We start from the raw sequence: 18,957 nt of genomic DNA on the forward strand, positions 1-18,957 counted from the left end.
TCTTGTGTATATGGGTCTCCTAGTTGTTTCTGGATCTGTACAGCCTCTTCATCCCAAAAATCAGACCATCCTGGCCTAGGAGACTCCTCAACAAGACCCAGGTAAGAGCCTTTTTAAGCCTCATTGGATAGTAATAGGGCTTTACAAGGTGTGATGGCACCATTCTATTACCCCTGACAGAGCTGATTCCCCAATGTAATGCATTTTTTGCGTAGGCAATGGTTTCACAGCCCAATGAGGAAGGAAAAACTAACCTGTAGCCTTCATCAGTAGATTGTTATGTTCCTGAGTTAGGCTCATGTATTGAAGCTGCTCATTTCATGACATTGTCCACTTTTTCACAATAATGTTTCTGCTGTGAACTTTTGCACATATTTTCATACACAACAATGTTGGATTTGTTTCTCTGAAACTATTTTGTTTACACATATAGCTGCGCACAACATTATCATGATGCCTTGAACAACATGCTTTAGGCCTCTTGACGCATTATGTACAAATGTTGTTCAGTCTTTATCCATTGGGCGACAGAGCTATCTACATATCCGTAACATCACTTATCTACAACGTACATCACAAGGCTGCTTTCTATCATAAAGAATGAGCATCCCGATAGATTAGCAGAGGAGGTACTTTAGCTGACACCTAGAGTCCCTGCATGTTGAGGCTCTACCATGCAGTGGTCTGACATCTCGTATGGGGTGTCCACTTCTTGACAAAGACGGGGTCCTTCATTCCACCCGCCAGGTAATGAGGTTGAATCATCCCTGGGGGCGATTCTTGGTTCTACACTTACACACCCTCTAGCTGTACTTAGAGTAGGGGTTTCCATAATAGGAGTATACTAGATTATTGTCTTCTTTATATGCCTGCATGTATACATTGTTTAAGCACCATGGTAGAGCTGTACCTGGTATTTACTCGTTCGATGCTCACAATCACTGTTATCTGCTCCTGTCTACTGATTATGACAGCACAAGTATTCTACACAGGAATAACGTTGGTTCAATAAATATGCTGAAAAAGTCCCACTATGTATTTTGTGTATTTATCTGAGCATAAGTCAGGACTAGCGACTAAGCGAGAGGTTCGGATCTGTTTCCAAAATCTCTGAGGAGTCAGGGTTGTCAAGCTTAGTTGTTGCCAAAAACCATTCACTCCCTGGTAAAGTTAGGGGGAGCTAAAATTAGCACTCTGAGCTAGCTGGTGTCTATTCCAACATATCCTGTGGGGTACCTGGAATCATTCTAGGCATCTCACCCAAGGTTGTGTTGTCCAAACAAATGTGCAGGTTTTACGGATTAGTGGGAACTACATGAGAGATGACCACATCCAGGGAGCACAGGTGCAGTTCAATTGAGGGAGAGGTATTTGCAGTTGTCTATACACTGAAAAATCTGAGTCCATACCTATCTGGGACGTATTTCCAGGTTCAGACAGACTACAGGACACCCCGATAGCTGATGCATATGTGAGGTGAGAATCCTAAAGAGTTGAGGTAGTCCATTTCCCTACAGGAATGTATACCAATTCTTGGGGTCTTTCCTGGTTTTCCTCCATGAGGATGACTATTCTCATGGAGTTTGGTAGTTTTCCATGCCATCTGATTGGGGTTTCATATAGGAAAATATCATCTTATAACTCAACAATTGTTGTAATTTCTATTCAAAATCCAGTTTGAAGGTAAAACTGAATTTTTAATCACAACATTTTCCATGCCTAAATCTTTGGGAGGTTAATTTGCATCAACCTCCAGCTGCAGACCTCCGAGGGAGTCCACTCCCGTATAAGCTGTGACTACGTCTCTCAGAGCGGAGACAAAGAATAGTAACTCAGAACCCCTACATTTTTATGCATTGTCCCCTTTATTTGTGAGATATGAATTGCATTAGTAAATCTAACACCCCATTTCACAAACATAAGCGCTTTCCCCAATGTTCGTGTCATTGCAATTTACAACAATAAATATCACCCCTTTGATTTATGCCCTTTTCTTTATGTTAGAAGGACTGCAGTTACATCATTCAAACCTCGTCCTTCCCCTCCCGCTCAATGTATGCATTTTGCCTAATATTTCTTAGACAATATTTAGAAGAGTAAATCTCATCCCTTCAAATGTATATTTTCCATATTGATTGTAGGACTGGAGTTATAAAAGTGGATTTAGTCACCTCAAAATGTGAGCGCTTTTGACAATGTTTGCAGGAAATGATAGATACTATTGCATTTTAACCCCACCCCTAGTTGTAGGAACTCTCCACTATGCATATGGGTTTACATTAAAATTAGTTATTCTTACTCCTCACCCCAAAACAGTCAAGTTAAAATAGTATGATTTATGCACTTTTCACAGTCTTTTGGGGATTGAGTTAAAATAGTAAATATGATTCCCCCCACATTTACATAACTTCTTTAATCTTAGTGTATTTTGGATTGTAAAACCATTAATATATCCCCACAGGAGGCATGGAAGTGCTCTACAGTGAATAGTATGCTACTCTGCTAGAGTTAGAAAAATGTTTACCACTGTCTCCTAATGTATGCGCTTCCTCAAATGATTGGTGTCTGATTAAAAAAGTAAATTACTGTCCAGAAAACTGTGCATTTTCTCTATTTTTTAGAATTCTACTGAAAATAAACTGGATTATGTATTGCGCCACTGTTTGTAGCAGTGGATTAGTATAGGACATTCACATTTTGTCATCTATATTATTATTATTATTATTGGGACATTTGTAGAGCGCTGCGTTACGCACACCGGCGTGTCCACGCGCTAAAAGAGGAAGAGGCAGCGAGCAGGGATCACAAAGACAGAGCAGACAATTATTTTGTGTAGAGGAATGTTTTCAATCTCGCTTGGAACCTGGCTTCCTCCGGCTCCAAGCGCAGGTCCACTGGAAGTTTGTTCCAGTTATTGGCCGCTAAGCATCTGAAGGACCTGCCTCCCATGCGGGCTTTCTTAACCCTGCGGATCGAAGCGCACGTGTTGGTTGATACACTTCGATCAATTTATTCAGAGGGTCGGGCGCCCTGCCATTCAGAATTCGATGACAGGTGCAGAGGGCTTTGTACTCCACTCTTCTCCTCACGGGGAGCCAGTGTAGCTTCTGAAGGGCCGCCTTAGAAGGCGCCCTTTTGGGCAGCCTGAGAATCAAACGAGCTGCCGCATTCTGCAGCACTTGCAGGCGTGCCATGCTTTTCTCCGGAGCCCCCAGGTACAGCAGGTTCCCATAGTCCAACCTAGCTGTCACCAGGGCATGAACCAGGGTTTGACGGGCACTAATCGGGAGTAGGTCGAGGACCTTTCTCAACTTCTTCAAAATCCCGAAGCAGACTCCTACCACCCGATTGATCTGGGGGCCAAAAGTAAGATCCGCATCAAACCACACCCCCAGATTGCGTGCCTCTTGACAGGGGGTCGGGGTTGGTCCAAGACAGGGTGGCCACCATGCCGACGACCAGGCAGACTGGGCTCTCCCCACCACCAGCACCTCTGTCTTGCTGCCATTAAGCTTCAAACAGTTGATAGCCATCCACTCGGCAAGATCTTTCATGCACGAGCGGAAGCCATCGGCAGCAAGACAGGGCGCGTGCGATAGGGAGATCACCAGCTGCGTATCATCGGCATACGAGACCAATTGGAGACCATGACTCTCTACAATCGAGGCAACCTGCGCGACATACATATTAAAAAGGGTCGGGCTCAATGACGAACCCTGCGGCACGCCTTGGCCCAGGGGAACCCCCTTTGAATAGCAGTCTCCCTGCCTAACTCGAAAGCTTCTCCCCATGAGGAAGTCCTGGATCCATCTCAGCGCGATGCCAGAGATGCCACCTCTGTTCAGACACTGTAGCAAGATGTTATGAGCTACAGTGTCGAACGCCGCGCTGAGGTCCAACAAGATCAGAGCCATAGTTTGGCCTGCATCCACCCCCTCCCTCAGATGTTCCGTAGCCATAAGGAGGGCAGACTCGGTGGAATGGCGTGGCCTGAAGCCAAACTGTGTCGCGTGGAGCAATCCCGTCTCTTCCACGTGCTTCATGATTTGGGTATTAACCACCTTTTCTGCCACTTTGGACAGAAACGGCAGGAGGGAGATGGGCCTCAAATTCTCTAATACCTCGAAGCCTAGGTGGGGTTTCTTCCGGAGCGGGAGCACCACCGCCTGTTTCCACCCCTCAGGCAGCTTCCCCGAACTGAAGGAGATATCCAGGACGTGCCTCATATAAGGTTCCAAAACTTCAAGGCATTCCGCCAGGCGTTTGGGAGACACTGGGTCCCACGGGGACCCTGATTTAACAGAGCGGCACACCACTACTAAATCCTCAGATGGAGGGGTGTGGAAGTTAGTAAGGTGCCCTGCCGACTCCGTGTCCACAAATGCTGCTTCGAAGTCAATCCCTGGTGTCGGATTGGGGAAAGTCGAGTAGATCTTCTCGACTTTAGTTGAAAAATATTCGGCAATACGGTCGCATGACTCCGTAGAGGAACTCTCCGGCTCAGTAGGTGAATTTACCGAGGTCAAGGACTTGTAAATACCGAAGAGTTCTTTAGCCGAATTCTTCGACCCCAGGATTTGTCCAGCATAGTAGGCTGCCTTAGACTTTTTGATCAGCCTATGGTGCAGGCGCCTTTTTTCCAAGAACAGTTCTCTGGCCTGATTGTCATACGACACCCTCCAGGCTCTTTCAGCTCGCCTGCAATCTGCCTTTGTTAACCTCAGCTCACCACTATACCATGGGGCAGAGCGTTCTTTCCGAGCACCTGTGGATGTGCGGCAGAGAGGGGCTGTCTGGTCAAGCGCTTCAGTGATGCGCTGATTCAGGTTTAAGACCGCTGTTTCTACGTCTTCGCCACCAGGCTGGCCACCCTTACTTAAAGCTTGGTTGAAATCCTTCACCGAAAATTTGACCCACTTCCTCCTGAGATAGTTAGGGGGTGCCTGACTGACTTTGTTGGATTTTAAGCTCTGTATGGAAAATGCCACCAGAAAGTGGTCTGTCCAAGGGATAGGCTCTATTCCGGACACCTCCACACCTCCCCAGTTAGCATAAACCAGGTCCAGAAGGTGTCCCTGGCGGTGCGTGGGGTCTGATAGCTTCAATTCGAGTTGAAGAGCTAGCATGTCCCGGCAGAAGTCCTTAACCCCTGTATCCTCAGGGCAGTTTAAATGAATGTTCAGGTCTCCTAAAAGGAGAAATTTATCCCTACGTAGGGTAGCCTCCATAAGGCTTTCTAGCAGGCTCTCTCTGAACTTAGTGCAGGCCCCTGGCGGCCGATATATCAGACAGCCTTTGATCGTCGTGCCCCCGTTGATTTGGATCGTGAAGACTCCCGCCTCACTCTCCACAATCATCGTGCGCTCTAGACAACAGCCCAAAGTTTTCCTAAAAATAATAGCAATCCCCCCTCCCACCCCCTCAGGCCTATCCTGCCTAACCCAAGAATAGTTCTCCGGCGTGGCCTCGATAATATCCGAGTCGGAAAACTGGTCTAACCAAGTTTCCGTAAGAAACATAAGGTCAAACTTTTTATCTAGGATCATCTCATAGACGTCGAGTCTATGTTTACGTAGTGATCCTACATTAAGGAGGCCACAAGAAAGTGCTTGCTCCGTAGTATCCCGCAGCAGAGTAGTAAAACAGTAGCCGCAGTGAGGACATTCCCTATCGTCACTCGGCATGCCATACAGACATATGGATGTAATGCGAGGACGGAAGCCAAGGAGTTGCTCCTTAGACCAGCGGATCATACGACCAGGGGTTGTCGCCCTAGCCCGCTGTCGGCCGCGGACGGGCGCAGACGGGCTCGACTTTGGCGACACTTCGGCGCGCCATCGTCGCGCCCGCTGCGCTCGTCCGCTGCGCTCCCGGTATGACATCCTCCTTTTAAAGCCCTCAGCCCGTCTGTCTCACCGCGACTAGACCGCTAACCGGTCACTCGCAGGCGGAAACGGAAGTGACTGTCTCTCACCTCCACGCCCTCCGCTCAACGGTGCTAGCCACCCTGTCGGACCGAGGCGTGGAGGAGGGAAGACAAGACAGGCACCCCAATGCGTCTGGTGAGTCAGGGAGTCCGGGGGGGATTCTAGAAGCCTAAGCCCGCTAAGGGCTTGGCTTTAGCGGAAACACCGCTAAAAGTGCATCCGTTTTCCGTGCAGAAATAAAGTTTTAAAAATGAGGTATGCTGTGCAGCACAGTCCGTAAAAACACTACGTGAGCACAATTAAAAAAACATTACACATTAACAGCGCGCAAAGCAGCTGTGAGCCCTGCCACTGCTCACTCACCGTTTTAATATAAAATTTAAAATGATTCCTGAAATGTTTATGACATTTTAGACAGAAATTTAAAATAGTTATGACAAATAGGCATCATAGTAAATTCCAAGGTAGTAAAGAACAATGCGCCCTTTGGATATAAAAATATCAATTTGAAGAACAGTTTCGTACAGTTAAATAATTCTTAATAAACTAATGATTATGTGTAGTTACCGAACAACACATATATTTTAGGCAAAAATATAGGCTGCTAAACAACGTGCAAGATTTTGTTACTTTAAATAATCAATAATTTGCCAAATATATTTTTCTTAATATATATTGATCATATAATTAGAAATGTAAATAAAATATTTTGGTTTGAAAGGAAAGAGCTAAGTATTATTATTTATGTATGCAAAATTCTGTACACTTTATTTTTGTTTTCTCAATTTTGACACAATGTGTATTGTTTATTTTAAAATACTGTGCTTATGTCACACTAATTAGATTGCATTTATTATGAGATACAACCAAATAAGGACTTGAGCACAAGTAAAGTATATTTTCTCTATAAATAAGCATATAATGAAAAAGTATAACAAGTATATCTCATTAGAGTGGGCCAAGATGGATGAAAGGGATGATTACAAACTTGCTCAAGCTTTAGGTCTAATGGCATCAAAGTATTTACTAGGCTGTACGCAGGTTGGTATAAAATATACACAATCAATCAATGAGATAGTGAATTGTCGATCACTGACTCCAAATTGTAATGGAATGTGATTGAAGTGTATTTGACATCACCCTTCTAATAATTTATAATGATGGCAATAATATATCATTGTGCGTAAGAGTGGAACATAAAAGAAAAAAGCATATTCCTGAATTATAAAATAGCAATACACATATGAATAGTTATTATGAGACTCGGTATAAAATTACCTGAAGGTAAGTGATTTTCTGGCCGGTTTGTTGTCTGAACACATCTACCCACAGAAGCATAGCTATGTGAGAGTGCTGTGAGACTTGTGCCAGGTATTAATATCTCTGGAAAGGGTGTACCTTAATTTTGACAATCTACTAGGTGTGACCCCAAAATGTCAAGGACAATGAAATAGGTGTTGAATAAACAGCATTGAGAAGTTTAATTGAAACAATACCCTTTCAAAATGATTAGCAGCAAGTAAACACACATCCTGTGGGGAGGTTTTTGAGAAAAATAAGTATAATCAAGGTGGATGTCTTATAGTGAAATACTGCTGTGGTGAGGTGCAACAGACCACAACAGCATCTTAAGGATAATATCATACATACATGGAGAAAATTCTTCTTTGAGTATCTGCTTTGGAAGAAAATTTTGAGATCATAGTTCAAAATATTTATTGAGGTGATTTTTAATGGTTCGAACCAAGGAGTGTCCGGATTCTTATAGGTACTCTCTCGCTTCTTTTGCACAACAGTAAGCTACAACAGAAATATTTTATCAACATTATCTGTTGAAAGTACTATTAATGTCCTGTTGCGTTTTCAGTGGTCCATGTCAGCATATATTGCATTTGTGAACCTTTTCAAATATCCCTAAATCTATCTCACAATAGGAGTATTTCAACTTCAATACATTTTATGAAATATTTTAAGAGGCTCAAAACTATGAACACTTATATTCAACTTAGAAATGTGAGTATTACAAGAAACATCCCATGGCACTTGGCAAAGCTGCTCGATACTGATAAGATCATTTGACATGTTGAGTGAGAAAGGTGTTCTTGTTTATACAGAAGAAGTGCTGCTGTAATAGTTGCACCACCGCAATGTCATCCTGGCTGTAATGCATATAAAGCAATTGGTTCATTTTATCAATAACTGGTAATTTCAATAGCCCAGGTAATGAAAGCAAGGACCTAGTTTCTTCCTATGTTATGGGTGTATAAACTTTTTACCCAGACACAAAGTGAGCTTCAAAATGAGGTATAGATTTTTTAACATCAAGGAATATAGCCCAATTGGCAGGAATTGTTGTTAAGTCTTGCAATTTTATTTAGCGAATCAGAACTGCACACCACAGATTGTTTTATTTCCCAACTTTCTCAGCACCTCTACTTTCTTCAAGACAGCTGCATTGGACCAGGAGATTTTGCTCCTATAAACATTACTTTGGATATCAATTTGTGGATCTTATCTAACTAACAATTGAGAGTTTGTAAGGGTTATTAGTTTGAGTGGATTTACATCCACCAGAAGTAATAGGGGTCAGATGTACCACCCATGAAAATAGCGACTCGCTATTTTTGACAAATTGGGATTCGCAAATAGTGAGTCGCTATTTGGTACATACTAACACCACAGACAACATGATTGCGAGTCGGTATTGACTCATAACGCTATTTGGCTCATTCGCTATTTGCGAGTCACTAATGTCTCATCAAAAATAACTATTTTGCATCCGCTATTTGCGAGTGTGCATTAAACAGGCCAATAAGGCACTCACAAAAAGCGAAATCCATTAAATAAAAGTAAACACTTCCTCTTTTAGCTGAAGGACCCCAAAACAGGAAGCAGTGCCCAAGGATACTCCTAAACAAATATCAGTCATATGTTCAGGTGCAGCAGCACTGTTACACATGCTGATTGAGAACCAGAGACATCATGATCAGCAAGGACAGCATGAAGGGAAGCAAGGCGAGGCTGAGAAAGCTGAAGTTTTCAGAGAAAGAGGTGAATATAATCACAATGGAATGCTGCAACCACCACAAGGAGCTCTTCAGTAGTGCCTCACACCGTCTGCCCGAGACAGAGAAGAGGAAAATCTGGTTGCGTATGCAGCAAGGGATAAATGCGCTAGGAGTTGCACACCGCTCCATAGACAACATTAAAAAGCACTTGTATGATCTTCCCTCAAGGGCAAAGGAGAGGGTGGCAATATGGCTGGAAGAGACTAAAATAACCGGAGGGGGACCATGCACTTCAGCAGAGCCATCACCAGCTGAAGCAATGGTGGTAGCTACCCTGGAGAGGGAAGCTGTAGCAGGCTTTGGGAGCCTTGATACACCCCAGCCATCAATAAATCCTGGTAAGTGAAAAATGTGCATGTATTTTGTGAATAGCCACTAACGCCTGTACTGTGCATGCGTACTAATCAACCACAAGCAAACATCCATGTACAAACAACAAAGAATACTAGTGTTGCGTCATGGGAGATGTAGTCTGTGACAAATTCAATGTAGTGAGGGAATGACTTTAGCTGATAAACATTTCAACACCACTGAAACAGTGAAAAACATTTGTTATTATTTTCTATAATTTTTTGGCACATAGATGCACCATTGGAAGCAGACAACACTGATAATGACACAGCGGGTAGCCACAAGCCGGAGCAGATAGAGGAAGGGCAGGACGTTGGGGAAACAGGTGGGCACAGGTCATCTGATATCCCATCTACTGTGGCTGCAACCACTTCTGAGTCCACATCCACTGTCACCTCAGCTGCACAGCAGGACACAACACTACAAGGCCCTCGGTCTACCATTTGCATTTCTCATGGCCAACACAGCAGTCCCTGCATCAGAACAAAGGTTTGTCCTCCACTGAATCAGCTAGTCAGGCCATGTCTGCCTCACTAGACCGTAAACTGCTGCAAATACAGCGCCTGCAAAACAAAATCCAAAGACAACCACATTTCAGGCTGTCCCAGGGCTTCCGCATGATCACTAACAAGTTGGCAGAGAATCAGGCCAGTATTGAATCAAAACTGGATGCCCTCACCTACACTAAGGCAGGTTTATCATAAGAGAGGTCTGAAGAAATGGCAAGTCTTAGGTGCACGGAGCGCAGCAGGGACCAGAAACTTGATACTTTGAGCAGGGCCATCAATAGGCTGGCGAATAATACAAATGAACACAGCCAGCGCACACTTGGGCTGTAGGTAAAGATGGGCCACTACAGTGGGGACATAGCTTGTGGCCTAGCGAAAGTAACTGCAGCAATGAAAACACTGCAGAGCAATCAGATCATTGGTGGTTTTGGCATTGGTGGCACTGACAGTGAAGTGTGAAGCCGTAGCAGCATTTCAGCCACAGAGACACCAATGATGCGCTGAAGCAGCAGCCAACACCTTGGGTTGGGTATTGTCATCTCCGGCCAGGCTACACGGAGGGGCAGGAAATTAACTTTTTTGTGTCCCAAATCATCCTTTCAATTACTTAATTTTTAACGTCTGTGGTGATGCAACCCCAAAGTACTTTTTTCTTTGCTTATGCCTACATCTACTGATGGACATGTTATCCTAAGTTTGAGATTGGATGCCTGAAAATTAAAGCACCCACTGATATTCACAAATTGTCTTGTCTTATGTACAGCTGAGTGTATAACTGATGTGTATGTACCTTTCAGAAATAGTTTTGGCAATATGGTCCCTGCACCTTCTCCCCTCTGCTGCAGCGCTACCATCCCTTTGATGTATGGCAGGTGGTCCCGGGTCTTCATCCTTAGAATCTGTGGAAGACACATCCATGGACATCCCACTCCTGCAAGCCATGTTGTGCAGCATGGCACATGTTGCCACAATTTTACAAACTGTATCTGGTGCATACTGCAGAGCTCCACCACTCTTATGTAGTCATCTGAAGCACAATTTCAATATTCTAAAAGTACACTCAATCAATCTCCTTGTGCGCCTCTGTGAAGTGTTGTACTGTCTTTCATGTATATTGATGGGAGACAGATACGGTGTGAGGATCCACACAGACGCAGGGTATATGCACTGTAACCTGCTGTGAAATATGTGATGGTGAAGTTAAATACTTACAAACATACAAGTGAATAAACATTTGTCTGGGGACTTGTAATAACATTTCCTAGGAGGTATCCATCATCAAAGTCACCTCTTTCTAGCCTTTGGTATAGCCCTCTGTGCCTGAAAATATATGCAGCCTGAGTACTTCCAGGGAATTTGTGTGTGATGAGATTTTTAGCGTCACACACTACTAGGATATTGAGGGAATGCATGCTTTTCCTGTTACAAAAATGGATGGTGGACATTCGAGCACATGGGTCCCATCTATACTCCCTGTGACCTGTGGGAATCTTGCTATCTGTAAAATGTTAGTTTTTTTTGGTCTACTTCCTCATTATCTCTGGTCATTTATACGTGTTGATGGATGTGGTATAGCATTACGCCTAGGAAATGATGGGAAAAACATGAAAGCGCACTCTGTGACACCCCACCAGCCACTTTAATGGCCAAGAAGTGGATGGAGCACAATACTTGTATATGTGTGGGAATTGCATTTCTGCGCAAGGTTCTGCTCTTAAGTTGTGGCTTCAAGGTGTCAATGAGGTCTAGTGTGACCCTGCTACTTAGCCTGGCTTGCTCATAAACCTCCTCCTTTGCCTTATCCAACAAAGTCAGCCTGACTATGAATATCTTCTTCTGTCTTCTCCTCCTCTGCAATGCCACCATTATCCACCCCCTTCTTGCTAACACAGACAGGGCAGCCATTGTGGAAAGGTTTGTGATGCTTTCTAGGTCTGTTTTTATAGGTTGTTCCTGATTACCACCTGTTTCTGCTTAGTAGTAATTTGCATGCACAAATGTACCTTTTTGCGCTTAGTCTCAATTTGCGACTGCTCTGTAAATGCAATTTTGCATGTCACATGTTGCGAGTCGCAAATTGGTAACGCAAAAAGTGTGCGCCAATTTTGCGACTCAGTATTTGCTCATAAATGAATTAGGGCAATTGCAATTGCCTTTAGCACATTGTATACAACCATTTTTGTGCGGGCAAATTATTATGCGAACAATTTTGGGCATGTAAAAAGGTCGTACATCTGGTCCTAAGTCCACAAAGTTTTCATCTTAATCCAAAGTTACAACCCATGGTGGATATGGTACACAGCAGGCAACACACTAAAAAAAGTTTTTAAAAAAACAGCGCAATATACAATATCTCAATCAATTGCTATCTAGAAAAGTTAACAAGAGAACAGTATATTTAATTTTAGTTTAGTGCATCGACTGAGTCAAAAAGTTTACCTTTTGATGTAGGGCATCCTTAGAGTATGGAATGCTACACTCCATCAATTAAGGTGGTAGAGGTAATTACCTCAGCCAACCTGGCCATCATATTTTGTGATTTTCACCAGCCCTGTCCTGCCTTTGTACCTCCCAAAGGGATCTTACAATTTATAACTCACCAAGATATGAGATATCAACAGTTAACACATAAATGACAGAATTGGCATACAGTAATCGGAACTGCAGGGCATGTAGTAAATATTATATACAAGTTTTTGTATGTTTATTTTCATTTAACTTGTCAATAGGAAAAAGCATACACACACATGCACTCATACACCCATACAGACACTCACACACTGCCACTCACCCAAAGAGTTACTCAAAAACGTAGCCAGTAACCCAAACAATTTATTACACTTCCATGTTCACCCTATACAGTTATACACACAACACCCCACTTATTCATACATATATTTCCATATATGTACTCTCTTCAACAATTGCTGACATAAGCACTCACTTATCCATGCAGCCACTGTCACAATCACTCACTGTCGCATATACTCATTTATGTACTCTAACACTCACATATACTGCCTTTCACATAGGTAGTTATTTACACATATACCACTAAGACATCCATTCACTCACCAACACAGCTATAATTCAGTGAAAAAGCCATAGCTTTCAGGGACGTTATAGTTAGAAATTAGCATTAAAAAACCTTAGAAATTCACTGTAAAAAAATAGGTTTTAGGGACGTTATAGTTAGTTGGACATTTCACTCATACAAAACCAGAGGAATTTGTCTATTACATTTAGTTGAGCTAACTATAACTTGCACCCCCAAAATGCACTGCTCATGACGTCACATGGTACCTCATTCATGACATGGTCAGGGACATCACTGATGACATTTCAAATGACAACACTGATGACATCATGCAGTGACTTTGAGTTTCTGTAAAGTTTAAATATGTTTTATACATTTAATTGCCAAGTTGTATTGAAAAATGAGTGGGTGTATGAGTGTCTAAATGGATGATTTAGTAGGTGTGTGACTGACTGTATTAATGAGTGATTAAGCTTGTCTTACTGAATGCATGGGTAAGTGATTAAACTGTGTGAATGTCTGTATCAGTCTGTTAGTTGGTGTGCAAGTGGCTGCATGTGTTGGTGAGTACCTCCATATGTTTCTATATAGGTTATTGCTTGGTTGTCTGACTATCTGAATGGTGCCTGAGTGACTGTTTGGGTGGGTGGGGAGTGTGTGACTCTGTGCATAAATGTGTGAGTTCAGACTGTATGTTGGAAGGGCTGTATGGGTGGGTGAGTGTGTGTTTGAGTATGTTGGTGAGCGAATTGATGTCTCAGTGGTATATGTGTGAGTAACTACATATGTGAAAGGCAGTATATGTGAGTGTTGGAAGATATAAATTACTATATGTGAGAGTGGGTGATTTTGAGAGTGGCTGTATGGATGAGTGTGTGCTTATATCAGTGATTGTATAAAAGAGTAAGTTTGTGTTAGTATCTGTTTGAAGTAAGTGAGGTGGTGTGTATATACCTGTATAGGTGTGTAAATGGGAGTGTGATTTATGCTTTGCATGGCTGTCTAGGTGTGTGAGTAACTCTATGGATGAGAGGCAGTGTGTGAGTTTCTGTATAGGTGTATGAGTGTATATAATAGTGCTGTATTTATCAGAGTCTCTAACAACACTATTGCCAGTACTGATGTTCACTATATTAATTATTTTAAAAATCACACGTGACACTCCTAGTGACTGAAAAATATTGTTATTTTAAATTTTTGTTTTGTAAAAAATGCAATTTCCTCAAAACGTTATCAATTCAGTTTGTGATTCAATAACCAATTCAACTATTTCAAATAGACCACAGACAAAATTCAACAGATATATGACATTACTCTTGACTCACATGTTTAATAAACATCACATGCCGCAAAGGGCAAAAAATAAATTAATGCATGTGCAAGCTCAGGTTCCCTATGTTTAGTAGTACATAAAAGAATAAAATAAATGAAATAAAGTTTTTCCAAAAAAGAAAAAAACATAAAAAGAAAAGGAACCCACAAGAGGGGGTTGGAGAATTATTTTTAGAATCCAACTTTTTGAGATTTCAAGAACGACACCATAAAGGGCACTGTACAAATTGAAATATATTCAGGCCGCTATGATGCTAAAAATGGAACAAGATTCAGACTCTTTTTTTAGATACACTAATAAAAAAACGGAAGGGGTAGCCTGATATTTTATTCTCTAATTAGCTAGTATGGACAGGTTTGACAGATTAATGTGTTTCAAACCCCTAATAGACTTTGGACAGGGTTCTCCTCAGGACCTTGATCCAGGTGAGCTAAAACACAGAAAAGAAAAAGGTGCTTGTGTGACCATCCATCCTTTCATTTATCCAAACACTCCTAACCTATTTCCCCAAGTTCATAATTACCTTATATGGGCTATCATCCAACACAGTATTTGTGCCACCTTTACTTAGGCTGATAACTGTAGACACAACAATAGAGAAAAAAAAATGGAGAAAGTCAGCAGGAAAACATATATATGGAAAAGGACCGTGTCAGTTTGTCTCAAGATTTACACATGTCTCTGGATTACACAAGCTCCTGTTGTCAGAAATGTTTGAGTTACAAAAGCACTTGCATGACAAGGTTATCTTCAAAATCAAGCTTGTTTGTGGTGAAAGTTGAGCTTTGTAAATACTCTTCAAACTGAGGAAGGAAGCAGGGATAATCAGTCAAGAAGGCTTCTTATGCCAAGCTGTCGCCTATGCTACAAAATGTCTGCGTTTGAAGATCAAAGAGTTTGGTTATTAGTTCTGAGGCAGAAAACGTGTACACACTGACTGAGATAGCAGTTGTATTTGTTTTGAAATAAAACCCAAAGTTTGAAGAGATGGGCTAAACCCTACTTAGAACCTTGAAACCGGCCCCGGAGGAGCCCAATTTTACTAACATGAAAAATGAAAGGAGCTTTGTTTTACCTTAACGAGATATCTACGGTACGCGTATGTCCATTGTGAAAATGACTGTGAATGTAATCTAAAAAAGGAACCACCAGGGGAAACTGCTCTTAAAATCCTTTATCGGCTATGACAAGCTGGAGCAGAATAGAAATGGGGCCTTTTGTTTGCTGTTTAAAAAGCTGTTGCTCCACTGAGCAACTTACGAATCTCTCCTCCACCGCAATGTGGCCGCTTCCTGGTTTCTTCGTGCCTGCCCATTCATGACAAAGAAGCTGTGCCCGCGGGTTGATGATGCGGAACAGCGTCTGATCTTCTCAATAAATGTTATTGTTCCCATTGCGCTTACAATCATGCAGATGGGATTATATCAATCCACATATCTGATTAAAGCTGTTGGAGACAAACGATTAAGAAACACTAGATGTTTGTTAAAAAACATTACATTTGCTTAAAAAGGATTGTCAAAATCCATACACTTTTATTTGGACAACATGTTTCACTATAACCGTAATAGGATTGCAAGGGCACGTGTAGATGTCTGTGCCTGCTGTGCATAACATATTTATGTTTCAATGTAACTATAACAGGATGGCATGGGCACTTGTGAGTGTCAGTGCCTACTAAGCTCAAAATCAATAAATGTGGGCTGGCATCCTTCTTCTGACTCCACTTCTATCTAAGAGAGGTGTACAAACTAAGATAGTCGGACATGTACTATCGCTCCCAGGTAGCGCGGTGTTGCAAGCATGTATCATGAGTCATATTTTTCAGTCGCTCATTCAGTCTGTTAGGTTAGCACTGCAAGAATGTGTAATAAATAATGCAATTTCTGATAGCTCATTCAGTCTGTCTACAGTGGTGTTAAATTTAACAATTAGTATTGCTTATCTTTGCATTAATATTCTTTCCATGTTTTTTTTCCGATTTTTGACAGCACGCTCCATTTGAGCTCATTTACAGTGTGATTATGTGTTGTGCAATGATTGACTAGTGGTGCATTTGCTGTTTATTGCGAATCCTTGACATATATTGTATAATTCGCTGACAAGCTTCCTGGTTTGTCTTCCCAATGTAAAGTTTGGGACATGGACACAAAATGCCACACACAACTTTTTTTGTTTTACAGTTCCAAAAAGCATTGTGTTTCCATTTGGTATCTTTGAATGTAAAGAGTGATCCCTCAATCGTTTGTGAGCAACACACACATGTGCCACATTTGTGGTGTCCCACAATAGGGGGTAAACTGAGTTGTGCCATTAAGGTATTCCTGTTCGTTGATGTGGGTACTGCTGGCTGGATGATCAAATTTCCAATCCTTTAATCTTTTTTTAAGGCAAACAACAGTCTTGTGAAGGAATTATGTACCTTCTGAACCAGGAGGCAGATTTGGTTGATCACCTTTTTCAAAAAGTTGGTACGGGGGCCGATCGTGGTTACGCATACCAGTCGTTCTGTGTTGTTTCTCTCTTTTCTTTGTAAAAGTGCTTCTCTTATTGTTGATGAGTGACTGCATGTATGAGTGACTATGGGGGAATAAGTGGATGTGTGTGTAGACCTAGGAATCAGTGAGTGGGTATGTAGTAACTGGTATTGGTGTACCTATTGCTTCAAAAATGGTAGTCAGTATTTTATAGTGGGTATATCAAAGGCTATATTAGGGTATGAGGAGGTGCATCAGAATATCACGTGAGTGATGTCATCAGTGATGTCATTTGAGATGTCATCAGTGATATCAGCAGTGAAGTAACTAACCATGTCATGAATGATGTAATATGTAACATGTGCATTGCGGTGGCGCAAGTTATAGTTAGCGCAACTAACTATAACAGCTGAATTTCTCGGGCTTTATACGAGCGAAATGTCCAACTAACTATAACGTCCTTAAAACCGTTTTTTTCAGTGAATTTGTAAGGTTTGCTAAATGCTGATTTCTAACTATGATTCAGAAAAGGGGGTGGTGATGAACAGAGTGTCTGAATTAAGCAAACCACTCTTACCCAGTCCAAAGATCAGGGCTTGATCCATCACCGTTATTTATCTCACTGCCCCATCCCAGCTCAGAACCTGGCTATATGCAAATCAGTCTGTCCATGGCCCAGTCCATCATGGGAACAGGGCAGACTAAACTACCAAGCCAATTCTTCACCAGAAAGGAGACAAGCTACCGGGGACCGGTTTCTGGCATTTCAGCCGTCTTCGGCCCGGCTTGCTTGAATCCTGATGGAGCAGTGAGAAAGGGACTCATGTCTGAGTATACCCTGCCACACCTATAGTGGCCAAAAACGATTCAGAAAAGGGGGTGGTGATGAACAGAGTGTCTGAATTAAGCAGACCACTCTTACCCAGTCCAAAGATCAGGGCTTGATCCATCACCGTTATTTATCTCACTGCCCCATCCCAGCTCAGAACCTGGCTATATGCAAATCAGTCTGTCCCTGGCCCAGTGCATCATGGGAACAGGGCAGACTAAACTACCAAGCCAATTCTTCACCAGAAAGGAGACAAGCTACTGGGGACCGGTTTCTGGCATTTCAGCCGTCTTCGGCCCGGCTTGCTTGAATCCTGATGGAGCAGTGAGAAAGGGACTCATGTCTGAGTATACCCTGCCACACCTATAGTGGCCAAAAACGATTCAGAAAAGGGGGTGGTGATGAACAGAGTGTCTGAATTAAGCAGACCACTCTTACCCAGTCCAAAGATCAGGGCTTGATCCATCACCGTTATTTATCTCACTGCCCCATCCCAGCTCAGAACCTGGCTATATGCAAATCAGTCTGTCCCTGGCCCAGTGCATCATGGGAACAGGGCAGACTAAACTACGAAGCCAATTCTTCATCAGAAAGGAGACAAGCTACCGGGGACCGGTTTCTGGCATTTCAGCCGTCTTCGGCCCGGCTTGCTTGAATCCTGATGGAGCAGTGAGAAAGGGACTCATGTCTGAGTATACCCAGCCACACCTATAGTGGCCAAAAACGATTCAGAAAAGGGGGTGGTGATGAACAGAGTGTCTGAATTAAGCAGACCACTCTTACCCAGTCCAAAGATCAGGGCTTGATCCATCACCGTTATTTATCTCACTGCCCCATCCCAGCTCAGAACCTGGCTATATGCAAATCAGTCTGTCCCTGGCCCAGTGCATCATGGGAACAGGGCAGACTAAACTACCAAGCCAATTCTTCACCAGAAAGGAGACAAGCTACCGGGGACCGATTTCTGGCATTTCAGCCGTCTTCGGCCCTGCTTGCTTGAATCCTGATGGAGCAGTGAGAAAGGGACTCATGTCTGAGTATACCCTGCCACACCTATAGTGGCCAAAAACGATTCAGAAAAGGGGGTGGTGATGAACAGAGTGTCTGAATTAAGCAGACCACTCTTACCCAGTCCAAAGATCAGGGCTTGATCCATCACCGTTATTTATCTCACTGCCCCATCCCAGCTCAGAACCTAGCTATATGCAAATCAGTCTGTCCCTGGCCCAGTGCATCATGGGAACAGGGCAGACTAAACTACCAAGCCAATTCTTCACCAGAAAGGAGACAAGCTACCGGGGACCGGTTTCTGGCATTTCAGCCGTCTTCGGCCCGGCTTGCTTGAATCCTGATGGAGCAGTGAGAAAGGGACTCATGTCTGAGTATACCCTGCCACACCTATAGTGGCCAAAATCGATTCAGAAAA

At 42.7% G+C, this 18,957-nt stretch overlaps 1 protein-coding gene across 1 annotated transcript in view; it reads left to right on the top strand.

Moving 5' to 3' along the window:
- The window catches only part of LOC147725860 (vomeronasal type-2 receptor 26-like), a 299,837-nt gene that overhangs the window by 110,903 nt on the left and 169,977 nt on the right, over window positions 1–18,957 (top strand). The window lies entirely within an intron of this gene.

Source organism: Lissotriton vulgaris, chromosome 3_1, assembly GCF_964263255.1.
Source record: "Lissotriton vulgaris chromosome 3_1, aLisVul1.2, whole genome shotgun sequence".
In the NCBI taxonomy this organism is placed as follows: domain Eukaryota; kingdom Metazoa; phylum Chordata; class Amphibia; order Caudata; family Salamandridae; genus Lissotriton; species Lissotriton vulgaris.